Here is a 15,404-nt window from a genome sequence, read left to right on the forward strand (position 1 = left end):
TTCTATCAGGAGACTTGAGGGAACGCTGGGTGGAAGGAAATTTGTGGCTACTCTCAGATTCCAGAACTTTCTGTCACCGAAATGAGAGGAAAAAGTGTTTTTTTGGCCAGCTTTTGAGGTTTGCAAAGGATTCTGGGTAGCAGAACCTGGTCAGAGCCGCACAAGTCACCCCATTTTGGATTCCCCTAGGTGTCTAGTTTTCCAAAATGTGCTGGTTTGCTAGGTATCCCCAGATGCCGGTTGAGCTAGAGGCCAAAATCCAAAGGTAGGCAGTTTGTAAAAAACACCTCTGTTTTCTGTGTAAAAATGTGGTGTGTCCACGTTGTGTTTTGGGGCATTTCCTTTCACGGGCGCTAGGCCTACCCCCACAAGTGAGGTACCATTTTTATCGGGAGACTTGGGGGAATGCTGGGTGGAAGGAAATTTGTGGATCCTCTCAGATTCTAGAACTTTCTGTCACCGGAATGCGAGGAAAAAGTGTTTGTTTGGCCAAATTTTGAGGTTTGCAAAGGATTCTGGGCAACAGAACCTGGTCAGAGCCCCACAAGTCACCACATGTTGCATTCCCCTAGTTGTCTAGTTTTCAAAACTGTGCAGGTTTGCTAGGTTTCCCTGGGTGCCAGCTGAGCTACAGGCCATAATCCACAGCTAGGCACTTTACAAAAAACAGCTTGGTTTTCTTTGTGAAAATGATGATGTGTCCATGTTGTGTTTTGGGGCTTTTCCTGTCGCGGGCGCTAGGCCTACCCCAACAAGTGAGGTACCATTTTTATCGGGAGACTTGGGGGAACGCTGGGTGGAAGGAAGTTTGTGGCTCCGTTCAGATTCCAGAACTTTCTGTCACCGAAATGAGAGGGAAAGTGTTTTTTTGGCCAAATTCTGAGGTTTGTAAAGGATTCTGGGTAACAGAACCTGGTCAGAGCCCCGCAAGTCACCCCATCTTGGATTCCCCTAGGTGTCTAGTTTTCAAAACTGCACAGGTTTGCTAGGGTTCCCTAGGTGCCGGTTGAGCTAGAGGCCAAAATCCACCGATAGGCACTTTGCAACAAACAGCTATGTTTTCTTTGTTAAAATGTGATGTGTCTACGTTGTGTTTTGGGGCTTTTCCTGTCGCGGATTCTTGGCCTACCCCCACAAGTGAGGTACCATTTTTATCAGGAGACTTGAGGGAACACTGGGTGGAAGGAAATATGTGGCTACTCTCAGATTCCAGAACTTTCTGTCACCGAAATGAGAGGAAAAAGTGTTTTATTGGCCAAATTTTGAGGTTTGCAAAGGATTCTGGGTAACAGAACCTGGTCAGAGCCCCACAAGTCACCCCATCTTGGATTCCCCTAGGTGTTTAGTTTTCAAAAATGCGCTGGTTTGCTAGGTTTCCCCTGGTGCCAGCTGAGCTAGAGGCCAAAACCCACAGGTAGGCAGTTTGTAAAAAATGCCTCTGTTTTCTGTGGAAAAATGTGATGTGTCCACGTTGTGTTTTGGGGCATTTCCTTTCGCGGGCGCTAGGCCTAACGCCATAAGTGAGGTACCATTTTATCGGGAGACTTGGGGGAACGCTGGGTGGAAGGAAATTTGTGGCTCCTCTCAGATTCCAGAACTTTCTGTCACCGAAATGAGAGGAAAAAGTGTTTTTTTGGCCAAATTATGAGATTTGCAAAGGAGTTTGGGTAACAGAACCTGGTCGGAGCCCCACAAGTCACCCCATCTTGCATTCCCCTAGGTGTCTAGTTTTCAAAACTATGCAGGTTTGCTAGGTTTCCCTGGGTGCCAGCTGAGCTACAGGCCACAATCCACAGCTAGGCACTTTACAAAAAAACAGCTTGGTTTTCTTTGTGAAAATGTGATGTGTCCATGTTGTGTTTTGGGGCTTTTCCTGTCGCGGGCGCTAGGCCTACCCCAACAAGTGAGGTACCATTTTTATCGGGAGACTTGGGGGAACGCTGGGTGGAAGGAAGTTTGTGGCTCCGTTCAGATTCCAGAACTTTCTGTCACCGAAATGAGAGGGAAAGTGTTTTTTTGGCCAAATTCTGAGGTTTGTAAAGGATTCTGGGTAACAGAACCTGGTCAGAGCCCCACAAGTGACCCCATCTTGGATTCCCCTAGGTGTCTAATTTTCAAAACTGCACAGGTTTGCTAGGCTTCCCTAGGTGCTGGTTGAGCTAGAGGCCAAAATCCACAGCTAGGCACTTTACAAAAAACAGCTCTGTTTTCTTTGATAAAATGTGATGTGTCCACGTTGTGTTTTGGGACTTTTCCTGTCGCGGATTCTTGGCCTACCCCCACAAGTGAGGTACCATTTCTATCAGGAGACTTGAGGGAACGCTGGGTGGAAGGAAATTTGTGGCTACTCTCAGATTCCAGAACTTTCTGTCACCGAAATGAGAGGAAAAAGTGTTTTTTTGGCCAGCTTTTGAGGTTTGCAAAGGATTCTGGGTAGCAGAACCTGGTCAGAGCCGCACAAGTCACCCCATTTTGGATTCCCCTAGGTGTCTAGTTTTCCAAAATGTGCTGGTTTGCTAGGTATCCCCAGATGCCCGTTGAGCTAGAGGCCAAAATCCAAAGGTAGGCAGTTTGTAAAAAACACCTCTGTTTTCTGTGGAAAAATGTGGTGTGTCCACGTTGTGTTTTGGGGCATTTCCTTTCGCGGGCGCTAGGCCTACCCCCACAAGTGAGGTACCATTTTTATCGGGAGACTTGGGGGAATGCTGGGTGGAAGGAAATTTGTGGATCCTCTCATATTCTAGAACTTTCTGTCACCGGAATGCGAGGAAAAAGTGTTTGTTTTGCCAAATTTTGAGGTTTGCAAAGGATTCTGGGCAACAGAACCTGGTCAGAGCCCCACAAGTCACCTCATCTTGCATTCCCCTAGTTGTCTAGTTTTCAAAACTGTGCAGGTTTGCTAGGTTTCCCTGGGTGCCAGCTGAGCTACAGGCCACAATCCACAGCTAGGCACTTTACAAAAAACAGCTTGGTTTTCTTTGTGAAAATGATGATGTGTCCATGTTGTGTTTTGGGGCTTTTCCTGTCGCGGGCGCTAGGCCTACCCCAACAAGTGAGGTACCATTTTTATCGGGAGACTTGGGGGAACGCTGGGTGGAAGGAAGTTTGTGGCTCCGTTCAGATTCCAGAACTTTCTGTCACCGAAATGAGAGGGAAAGTGTTTTTTTGGCCAAATTCTGAGGTTTGTAAAGGATTCTGGGTAACAGAACCTGGTCAGAGCCCCGCAAGTCACCCCATCTTGGATTCCCCTAGGTGTCTAGTTTTCAAAACTGCACAGGTTTGCTAGGCTTCCCTAGGTGCCGGTTGAGCTAGAGGCCAAAATCCACCGATAGGCACTTTGCAACAAACAGCTATGTTTTCTTTGTTAAAATGTGATGTGTCTACGTTGTGTTTTGGGGCTTTTCCTGTCGCGGATTCTTGGCCTACCCCCACAAGTGAGGTACCATTTTTATCAGGAGACTTGAGGGAACGCTGGGTGGAAGGAAATATGTGGCTACTCTCAGATTCCAGAACTTTCTGTCACCGAAATGAGAGGAAAAAGTGTTTTTTTTGGCCAGCTTTTGAGGTTTGCTAAGGATTCTGGGTAACAGAACCTGGTCAGAGCCCCACAAGTCACCCCATCTTGGATTCCTCTAGGTGTCTAGTTTTAAAAAATGCGCTGGTTTGCTAGGTTTCCCCAGGTGCCGGCTGAGCTAGAGGCCATAACCACAGGTAGGCAGTTTGTAAAAAACACCTCTGTTTTCTGTGGAAAAATGTGATGTGTCCATGTTGTGTTTTGGGTCATTTCCTTTCGCGGGCGCTAGGCCTACCCACACAAGTAAGGTACCATTTTTATCAGGAGACTTGGGGGAATGCTGGGTGGAAGGAAATTTGTGGCTCCTCTCAGATTCCAGAACTTTCTGTCACCGAAATGAGAGGAAAAAGTGTTTTATTGGCCAAATTTTTAGATTTGCAAAGGATTCTGGGTAACAGAACCTGGTCAGAGCCCCACAAGTCACCCCATCTTGGATTCCCCTGGGTGTTTAGTTTTTAAAAATGCGCTGGTTTGCTAGGTTTCCCCAGGTGCCGGCTGAGCTAGAGGCCAAAATCCACAGGTAGGCAGTTTGTAAAAAATACCTCTGTTTTCTGTGGAAAAATGTGATGTGTCCATGTTGTGTTTTGGGGCATTTCCTTTCGCGGGTGCTAGGCCTACCCACACAAGTAAGGTACCATTTTTATCAGGAGACTTGGGGGAATGCTGGGTGGAAGGAAATTTGTGGCTCCTCTCAGATTCCAGAACTTTCTGTCACCGAAATGAGAGGAAAAAGTGTTTTATTGGCCAAATTTTGAGGTTTGCAAAGGATTCTGAGTAACAGAACCTGGTCAGAGCCCCACAAGTCACCCCATCTTGGATTCCCCTAGGTGTTTAGTTTTCAAAAATGCGCTGGTTTGCTAGGTTTCCCCTGGTGCCAGCTGAGCTAGAGGCCAAAACCCACAGGTAGGCAGTTTGTAAAAAACGCCTCTGTTTTCTGTGGAAAAATGTGATGTGTCCACGTTGTGTTTTGGGGCATTTCCTTTCGCGGGCGCTAGGCCTAACGCCACAAGTGAGGTACCATTTTATCGGGAGACTTGGGGGAACGCTGGGTGGAAGGAAATTTGTGGCTCCTCTCAGATTCCAGAACTTTCTGTCACCGAAATGAGAGGAAAAAGTGTTTTTTTGGCCAAATTATGAGATTTGCAAAGGATTTTGGGTAACAGAACCTGGGCGGAGCCCCATAAGTCACCCCATCTTGCATTCCCCTAGGTGTCTAGTTTTCAAAACTATGCAGGTTTGCTAGGTTTCCCTGGGTGCCAGCTGAGCTACAGGCCACAATCCACAGCTAGGCACTTTACAAAAAAACAGCTTGGTTTTCTTTGTGAAAATGTGATGTGTCCATGTTGTGTTTTGGGGCTTTTCCTGTCGCGGGCGCTAGGCCTACCCCAACAAGTGAGGTACCATTTTTATCGGGAGACTTGGGGGAACGCTGGGTGGAAGGAAGTTTGTGGCTCCGTTCAGATTCCAGAACTTTCTGTCACCGAAATGAGAGGGAAAGTGTTTTTTTGGCCAAATTCTGAGGTTTGTAAAGGATTCTGGGTAACAGAACCTGGTCAGAGCCCCACAAGTGACCCCATCTTGGATTCCCCTAGGTGTCTCATTTTCAAAACTGCACAGGTTTGCTAGGCTTCCCTAGGTGCTGGTTGAGCTAGAGGCCAAAATCCACAGCTAGGCACTTTGCAAAAAACAGCTCTGTTTTCTTTGTTAAAATGTGATGTGTCCACGTTGTGTTTTGGGGCTTTTCCTGTCGCGGATTCTTGGCCTACCCCCACAAGTGAGGTACCATTTCTATCAGGAGACTTGAGGGAACGCTGGGTGGAAGGAAATTTGTGGCTACTCTCAGATTCCAGAACTTTCTGTCACCGAAATGAGAGGAAAAAGTGTTTTTTTGGCCAGCTTTTGAGGTTTGCAAAGGATTCTGGTTAACAGAACCTGGGCGGAGCCCCACAAGTCACCCCATCTTGGATTCCCCTAGGAGTCTAGTTTTAAAAAATGCGCTGGTTTGCTAGGTTTCCCCAGGTGCCGGCTGAGCTAGAGGCCATAATCCACAGGTAGGCAGTTTGTAAAAAACACCTCTCTTTTCTGTGGAAAAATGTGATGTGTCCATGTTGTGTTTTGGGGCATTTCCTTTCGCGGGCGCTATACCTACCCCAACAAGTAAGGTACCATTTTTATCAGGAGACTTGGGGGAATGCTGGGTGGAAGGAAATTTGTGGCTCCTCTCAGATTCCAGAACTTTCTGTCACCGAAATGAGAGGAAAAAGTGTTTTTTTGGCCAGCTTTTGAGGTTTGCAAAGGATTCTGGGTAACAGAACCTGGTCAGAGCTCCACAAGTCACCCCATCTTGGATTCCCCTAGGTGTCTAGTTTTAAAAAATGCACTGGTTTGCTAGGTTTCCCCAGGTGCCGTCTGAGCTAGAGGCCAAAACCCACAGGTAGGCACTTTGTAAAAAACGCCTCTGTTTTCTGTGGAAAAATGTGATGTGTCCACGTTGTGTTTTGGGGCATTTCCTTTTGCGGGCGCTAGGCCTACTCCCACAATTGAGGTACCATTTTATCGGGAGACTTGGGGGAACGCTGGGTGGAAGGAAAGTTGTGGCCCCTCTCAGATTCCAGAACTTTCTGTCACCGGAATGAGAGGAAAAAGTGTTTTTTTGGCCAAATTTTGAGGTTTGCAAAGGATTCTGGGCAACAGAACCTGGTCAGAGCCCCACAAGTCACCCCATCTTGCATTCCCCTAGGTGTCTAGTTTTCAAAACTGCGCAGGTTTGCTAGGTTTCCCTAGGTGCTAAGCTAGAGGCCAAAATCCACAGCTAGGCACTTTGCAAAAAACAGCTCGGTTTTCTTTGTGAAAATGTGATGTGTCCACGTTGAGTTTTGGGGCATTTCAATTCGCGGGTGCTAGGCCTATCAACTCAAGTGAGGTACCATTTTTATCGGGAGACGTGGGGGAACACTGAATAGCAAAACTGGGGTATGTCCCAGTAAAATTTCAAAATTGTATTGAAAAATTGGGTTTTCTAATTCAAGTCTTCCTTTTCCTGAAATCTGGTAAGATGGTGATCTTACCACCGCAAACCCTTTGTTGATGCCATTTTCAGGGGAAAAACCACGAGCCGCCTTCTGCAGCCCTTTTTCCCATTTTTTTGAAAAAAACAAAATTTTCACTGTATTTTGGCTAATTTCTTGACCTCCTTCAGGGGAACCCACAAAGTCTGGGTACCTCTAGAATCCCTAGGATGTTGGAAAAAAAGGACGCAAATTTGGCGTGGGTAGCTTATGTGAACAAAAAGTTATGATGGCCTAAGCACAAACTGCCCCAAATAGCCAAAAAAAGGCTCGGCACAGGAGGGGAAAAGGTCTGGCAGCGATGGGGTTAATTCTTTTGTTTTTCTGTAGTTTTATATAGCACAGACTTGACCTAAAGGTATTGGAGTGCTTTACATTAGCATCAGTTACATTACACAAGAGACATTCATTTTGATACATAAAGATAGCAAATAATTTAAAAGTGCTTTATCGCAATTTGAAAACTCAGAAAATATGTCCTCATTTTAGTTTTTTAGAGCACTAACCATAATTTCAAGAGGAATACAACTCTCTCATTTTGATCATTTCTAAAGGAAATGCTTTAGGTATTACTGGTTTGATTACATCAAGATGACAACAGGTGTGCCACACTTTTGTAATAAATATAGAATGTTAGCAATCTAGTTGTTCATGAGAATACTGTGGGGAGGCAGATGTCAGGGGCACAGACTCGGACAATTAAGGGCAGGGAGGAGGGTGCAGAGGCAACAAGTTGACCACGCTGGGCAGGCGGGAAGGGCAGTGGCAGTACAACAGACCATGGAGGGCAGGTGAAAAGGGGTCAGGGGCAACAAACCAACCATGCAGGGTAGACAAGAGAAGCAGTGGCAATATAACAGACAATTGAGGGCAGAAGGAAGAGGTAGTGGCAGTACAACCACACATGCTTACAGACCTGATTCAGGCAGGAGACCCTGATGTTTCTAAGCCCAAAAGGACTTTATTTTATCTGCTCCATGCCTAAAATCTCCTATTTTTCCTTGTAAGTCAAAGGGGAAAATCAATTACCCAGAGTTCTTTCTTTTAAAATTCTCCCTATTACCATGTTCAAAATGTTGGAGTGCAGGCAGAATGGGATAGGAACTCGCATAATAGAGGGCAGGAGGGAGATAGGTAGGGGCACCAAACTGAACTTACAGGTCAAGCGTCAGGAGTTGCAGCAGCGCAATACACCACACAGGTCAAGTGGGACGGCAGTGTGGCACAACTGACCATGGAAAGAAATAGGGAGGGGACAGGGCCATGCACATGGACATCAGAGAGCAGCGGGGAGTGTGCCAAGGGCAGCAAGCTGACCATACCGGACAGGAGAGACAGTTGCAGCATAACAGACCATGAAGGACAGGAGGGAGGGGACAGTGGCAGCACATTGGACCATGCAGGGCAGCAGGGAGGGGGCTGCTACATGGACTCGGACAATAGAGGGTAGGGAGGAGGTGGGTGGGGCAGCAAGCTAACTGTTCAAGGCAGGCTGGAAGGGCAGTGGCAGAACAACGGCCAGACAGGGCTGTAGAAAGAGGAGTGTGGGCAGAAGCAGAAGCTTGGGTAGGGGCAGCACAATGTCAGGCCAGGGCCTGCGTCCAACCCTGACTAGCATGCGTTTGCGATGGGCATCTTAACATTAAAAAACACCTAGAAATTCACTGCAAAAAGCAAAGGTTACAGGAGCATTATAGTTAGGAAATAGAATTAAAAAACACCTTAGAAATTCACAAAAAAAACAAAGTTTAGAGAGACGTTGTAGTTAGGTAAAGATCTTACATGCACAAGACCATAGAAATTCAGCTGTATAGTTAGAACTATTTCAAATACAGTAATAAAACGCGTGCCCTAAGGTAACTATAACTGATGCCCTCGCCAGGCACTGCTAATTACCCCAGTTGTTACATCACTCATGACATCTACTTTGACTTCATTGATAATGTCACTGTAACATTTGCAGTAAAATTATTGATGAGAAAACTGTGCATGGCGAGGGCGCGAGTTATAGCTACCTTAGGGCACAAGTGATACTAACTCCAACTATAAGAGCTGATTTTTATGGTTTTGTGCCTGTAAAATCTAAACCTAGATATAACATCCCTATAAGTTTTGGTTTTTAGTGAAATATATATATATATATATATATATATATATATATATATATATATATATATATATATATATATATATATATATATATATATATATCTTACCCAGTGGTGGTCATCACTAAGTAGTTATAGTTAGGACCTAGTTTCTATACAAAAAGCATTTTTTATTTTGCTAATAGGTTTGGCACTGTTTAATGAATCTTCACAAAACGTTCCAAAGCGTTCCAAAAAAATACGACTTTCACTTCAGCTGCTGTCTGAAAAGTTTCAGAGTGATCCATCAAGTGGGGGCCGAGAAAAAGAAGGGGGTCCGAAAACACTTTTCCCCTATTTTATATAGGGATTTTGAACAGGAATAGCGCACGAACCACTGGACAGAATAACACCAAATTTGGCAGAAAGGTAGCTCTTGGTCCTGAAAGCTCCCGTTTTGTTACTTGCTGTAAATCCATTCAGTAGTTTTTGAGAAATTGAAGAAAAAACGAATTTATATATATAAGGACCTTTCTGTGATCCCTCCCGATCTCGTGCTGAGATCTGATTGGCTGCTAACACTTCAACAAGGAAGTGTTGGCAGCCATCTTGGGATTCTGCTTCAGCCGAGTCCCAGAATAAAAGATTTAAAAAAAGAAAACTGGCCAGGGTAGGGACACTCTGAACTCTTATCCCTGGTGTCCCAGAGGGACCCCTGCCCCACAGCAAAAGAGCATTTTTAAAATAAATTTTGCTGAGAGTCGCAGCAGATCCGTGGATACGTGAAAATAAAAATAAAAATACAAGTGCTGGGACTACCGCACTTGTTTTGTAAAAAGCCCCTGGGGGCATGTCAAAAATAAGGAGTTGGGCTCGAGGTTCCATTCTCCTGGGCTTACTGAAGCCCTGGAAAGCACCACCTCCCTGGGAAGATTATTACATTGAATGCGAGGGCCTGCATGGCCCCACATGTCCTTGGGACAGCCACCTCCTCGGGCCAGTTTGAATAATATACTAGGGGGCCATGCACTCCCTCCCGCAGCTCCGGGGACCACCACCTCCCTGGGGCCAAAGATAGAGTTAAATGCGTGGGGGGAACATCCCGGCTCCCCAGCAGCCCCCCACAGCCCCGGGGACAACCATCTTCCCGGGGTTAATTCTAATGTTGGATAGGGGCCGTGCTGATGGAGCCATAGAAGGCCCTGGGGACCGCCACCCTCCAGGGCCAGCTCCTGCTATGTCTTGCGGTGCCCACCCCCAGAACACAGCTGTTTGCTCTGATTTGGCGGGAGCTTTGACAGCTTCTGCCAAGTCAGAGCAAACACTCCGGTTCCAGCAAGTGAGAGCTGTCAAACAAGTTTCCTCTGTTCCCCTGCCTGCAGAGATGCAGGGAGGGAAACAGACGAAGCAATTGCTCCTACAGAAAGGGAGCTGCATGTTTAGCAGCTCCCTCTCTGTGACAGCAATGCCGACTCCCGCAGGAGGCGGGGAGGCGGCTGGGACTGCAGGGGCCTTCAGGCTCCCCCGCAGTCCCCAACCATTTTGACTGGGTGCCTCCTGACATGGCTGGGCCCCAGGAAATCGAGTCACCGGGGCTGACATTGGCCCCTCCCCCCAAAACAATAAGCATATTAATGCCGGTCCTCGGGGTTGGCGTCTCCTGGGTTGAAATCAGCCAGGGTAGGAGGGCCACATGGACCTGCGGCCGATTCCTGCTGCACATGGCCAAAGGCTGGGCGCAGGGTGGGGTTGGGTGGTTAGCCCAGGCTACAGGATGGTCTCCAGCTCGTAATCAAGCCAGCAGCAATGTTATAGACTGCAGGATGCACCAGCACCCTCACAATGTTCACTGTCTGCAGAGCAGACAGTGAACATTGCAATGGTGCTGGCTGGGGGACCCCTGCACTGCCCATGCCAAGTGCATGGGCAGTGCAGGGGTCCCCTGCACCCGTTCTTCACCAGCATTTTCATGGCTGTGGTACTGCCATGAAACCGCTAGAGGAGAAGGGGGTCATAATCCCAAGTGCACCACTGCTTGGAGCACTGCCCTGGCGGATTAGGATCTCCACTACCTAAAGACCACTGGGATCTCCAATCGTGTCGGAGCTGGTTGTTCCCTGGCAGCCCGACCGCCAGTTTTGTAAAGTGGCACTCGTGACCGCAAGACTCGTAATGACCCCCATTATGTACTTTGTGGTATCTGTTGATATTGGTTCGAAAGGCATGACCTGCATGCAGATGAAGCCAGTCACAATGTGCAATGGGTCTAGGTATTTATAGAGAGTGAAACTAGCTACAGAGCAGTGGGGCACTCAATAAGGGTTACAATTGAGTTGCAAGTCAGGATCTTGTACAAATAATTATGATGTTTGAGGGTGTTGAATCCTATCTCATGTATGTATAAGTCCAGATTTACTAACATTTTGCGCAGGGTTTATATTACTTTTGTAGCACAACATTGTGCAAAATGCTGTGGTGTTATTTACTTTCCAAGTTTGAGGCCTGCCAGCCCCGTGGTGTCGGTCAGACCACCGCGGCTGTGGCGGTCCGACCGCCACATTACAAGATTGGCGGGCGGAGCCATCTAAAGACCTTCATCCCCGCTAGGAACACAGATCCTGACAGGGTGACGGCGGTTCGGCTTGTAACCAGCCATGGTGGCGCTGAACTCAATTACAGCCCCTCTTTCACCAGGCTTTTCATGTTGGGGAGCCTGCCTTGAAAAGGCTGTCGGAAAGCCAGTGCCGGGGGCCCCCTGCCTAGTACTGTCAAAATGTGCGCTGTCTGCTTTGCAGACAGTGCGCCTTCCAAGGGTGCTGGAGTGTTAGGATATTAGCCAATATCCTAACACTGTTCCCAGCGGGAACATTAAAAATACTCTCTGGGGGAACGTCACCACCATGGCGGTGGGTGTCCTGCCCGTGAGTTTGGCGGTCCCGTGATGGGACCGCCAAACTCTTAATGAAGTCCTTAATCTGGATTTGTATTGAAAAGTTGGCAAAAGTAATGCAAAGTACCACTATGTGTTACTTTGCACTACTTTGTCAAGGTGGTGTTCCATGGGTTGTACATGGGCGCTCCCATGCAAATACTCAAGAGTTTTTACACAAATCTGTATCTACTAACAATTGTGGACAGGGATTAATTCCAAAAGCTCCTCCTTCTCGAGGCAGGTGTAGCAAAGGGTAAATGTTATAATTTATCCACATTTTTCAAACTTTGCATGTGTGCTAATGCAGCATACATACAAAGTGGGACAAGTGTTGATGTTTTTGTAGTGGCAGCCTCCAGTTAAACCTGCGTCTATCACCTCAGCTTCCATTATAAAACCTATGCTTGACAGCGCACACATACCCTTTCAATATCACGCAAGGGTGTGTGCAGTGGCCTAAAGTGCACCTGCGCTGAGGGAGAAAAATACTGTCCTTTATCCTCATATTATCCTATACATATCATATATATCTTATTACTACGACAAAGTCAAGTATTAGAATAATAATGGGTATTTTAAAGGGCTGAGATGGGTATATGTCTGTGTGAAAGTGGAGAGAGGTTATAGGTAGGAGATGTAACAATCTACAAAATAGATGCTGGGTGAACTAAATGGGACGTAGGTGATATGTGTTTACTTCAGAACTCCAATGTGGGCAGTTCTCAGAGTGACGCTCATGCCATAAGTGGTCAGTTTTGGTGGCTTATTACAGTAGAACATAGGGAACACTTTGTCTGGTAAGATCTGGATAGAATATCCAAGTAGGGTGAATGGATGTCTGCAAAATGCGACTTTGTTGAAGGTAATAAGTCTTAGGACAAATTCCTTGGGGGCTATTAACTCAAAAAGAGTAATTCTACGTTTAAATTACTTCACAGTACAGATGCTACGTGACAGGCTATGGTAAATCGTGGGATAAGGGAGTACAATACTGCATTGTGTGTTTAGTTTGGACAACATATGGGAGAGTCAGCGATTCCTGGATTGTACAGGTGTTTGCATAGTCATACCAAACCTACCGCTGTAGTTCTGGAATCAGGACCAGACACCCAGAAGAGACACATACTCCTTCAAGGAGGGCCAAGTGGTCATTCAGTCTATAGATTAGATGTTCTTAACATGATATGGACACCATTTATTTCACCCACCACGGAAGATACAATTGTTTTTCATGTTCTCAATATGACAATGTCACCATCTTCTTCTGTGAGCCTTTAACTTGGATGGCCAGAGACACTGTAGCAAAATGACTGCTGAGCTGTGAGAATAAAGTCTGTTTTACAGCCTTTGACCTGGTTGCAATAAACTGGTAAATTTTAGTAGGTCCACAGGATGTGAACTATGTCACAGTCTGCTAACATGTATCACCAACAAATCGAGTCTGAACTTAGGTTGTGTCTCAATAGTCTCTCTGAAGATTATTGCCTGTGTAAGATTTTAAAGTAACTACATTTCAATCTGGCCTCCATCAAGCTTTTACCATTTTAAAGTATAACATCAGACCATTCTTCTTTTAAGTTCTGAAGGTCAGGTCTATCTTGCAAGGTCAAGAGCAGCATTCTCTGAACTGGCACTCCTTTTTTAAATCTGGTGGGACCTCTGTAAAGATTTTAGTGCCCACATTAATGAGTGTATTAGGCTACAACTTTATAGTAGGCGGAGGGGCAGGATTCTGGCACAAATCCATGTCTACAAGTCTTTGTAGATGTGGATTTGTGTCAGCACCCATGGGTGGGTGCACAGGAACGCCCATGCACCACCCATGGAGCTCCTCCTTGGCGCATAGTAACGCAGGGCAGCAGATTGCCTTGCATTACTTTGGGCTACAGTCCAACACAAATTGTGATTTGTGTTGGATTGTAAATACCAAACCGTTGCTTAGATTTAAGAGGGCCTAGCGCCTCCTTGCGCCACATTAGCATCATTTGTTTTTACGCTAATGTGGCCCAACGAGACCTAAATCGCTGCTTCATATTTACAAAGTGGAGCAATGCATGCATTGCCCCACTTTGTAACCCCTTGCGCCACATCATGCCTGCGCCAGACATAATGTATGCAAGGGGGGCATTACCCCATTTGGGGGACCGCCAAAATGGCACAGTGAAATCTAAGAGATTCCACTGCATCATTTTTGGCAGCTACTTTTAACGCCTGCACAGAGCGGCATTGAAAGGAGGCACACCATTGTTTTCAATGGGCCTCAATGTGCTTTGCAGGATTAGAGTTAAAAAAAATTACGCTAATCCTTCAAAGCTCCAAACTAGTGTAAAAAATGTTGACGTAGTTCCCTAACTACCGCCATGGTACACTGTATATTAAATACAGCGCACACATGGGCGCGCTGGGGGGGCGCTAAGAGGTGCAAGAAAAGTGCCACTACATTAGATGCAGTGCCACTTTTCTTAAATAGGGCCCCAACACTTTGTGTGGGTCTGCACTAACAAAAGGAACATAAACCCAACGCAAAGTGTTTGTAAATATGGACCATAATTTGCTCATGAAAAAAATGCTACATGCGAAGAATCGGCTATGTGCACATGACTTTGATACACCAGATGTGGAGGGGACCGTGAAATGCAGGTAAGGAAGTGCCTGGCCAAGAACCCCAACAAACATTCAAGGGGGATCATTAGTGTTTATGATGGCAATCCAACGTTATTGTTAGGACAGCAACCATGAAAATGAGCTTGGATAGATCATAACAAGATTTGTAGTCAATGCTTAATTTGGCCCTCTTCTTAAACACGCGGCTGCTGCAGTTAAATGTGCAAGTACGCATTACTGAGGCAGCATAATCCTGAACATCTGGGACATCTTTAATCCATTTACAGCCACTCCCTATCCCTTCAGCTCACTCTTGCAGCTTTCTGCTCTCTCCCTTTGTGACGCTTTTTCGTTTTACTTTTCCGCCGCCTTTCACATTTGTGTTTTGCTCACAGGAAATGCTTGCGACAGAAATATAAGTGCCGGCCTTCAGAAATAAGTGCTGGTGCCCCCACCAGAAACCACCGCCTCAAATTAAGCATTGTTTGTGGTTAATGTTTACGTGACCACACTGGTGGATGGGCAGGAACTGTGGATGTCAGCAGCCCCGTCTTCGCCTTCCTGACACTCCCCTTCTGTGAGCCAATTAATATGGACAGTGGATACAAGCCTGTTGCATTAGTACATTCCAAGTCATTTTAGGGGGGGTAAAGATCATGTGGGGATTAATTTTGGACAAGTAAATCTCAGACTATGAATTTGGGAAATTTTCTTTAAAAACCACTAGGAGAAAACCCCAAACAGTGCCCTCCACCCACCAAATCACTCCCATCCTAACCCCCTGCTTATCTTTTGTGAAGCCCTTGACATGACCCTGAACACTTAACTTTAATCATTACTCTAATTGGGTCTCTTCCCCAGAACATTATTCTCACAGCCTGACACTAGTAACCCAGGTGGAATGTGACAAATTCGAATTTACATTTTGCAATACTTATTGCCTATTTGCCTTTTCCTGCAATAACATGAGGATTTTGTTTTTTTATCACAGCACAATCAGCAGGTCCCAACACACCTAAGGCCTTTACCCCTTGTGAAAATCCCATCTGGTTTAACCTGCTGAAATTTAAGAAAGAGAAAAAAACTTTAAACATCGCGCCTTTTAGGGTCGAGCGTGCATGCTCTCTGTCTCTGTTGTT

Source organism: Pleurodeles waltl, chromosome 1_2, assembly GCF_031143425.1.
Source record: "Pleurodeles waltl isolate 20211129_DDA chromosome 1_2, aPleWal1.hap1.20221129, whole genome shotgun sequence".
Classification (NCBI taxonomy): domain Eukaryota; kingdom Metazoa; phylum Chordata; class Amphibia; order Caudata; family Salamandridae; genus Pleurodeles; species Pleurodeles waltl.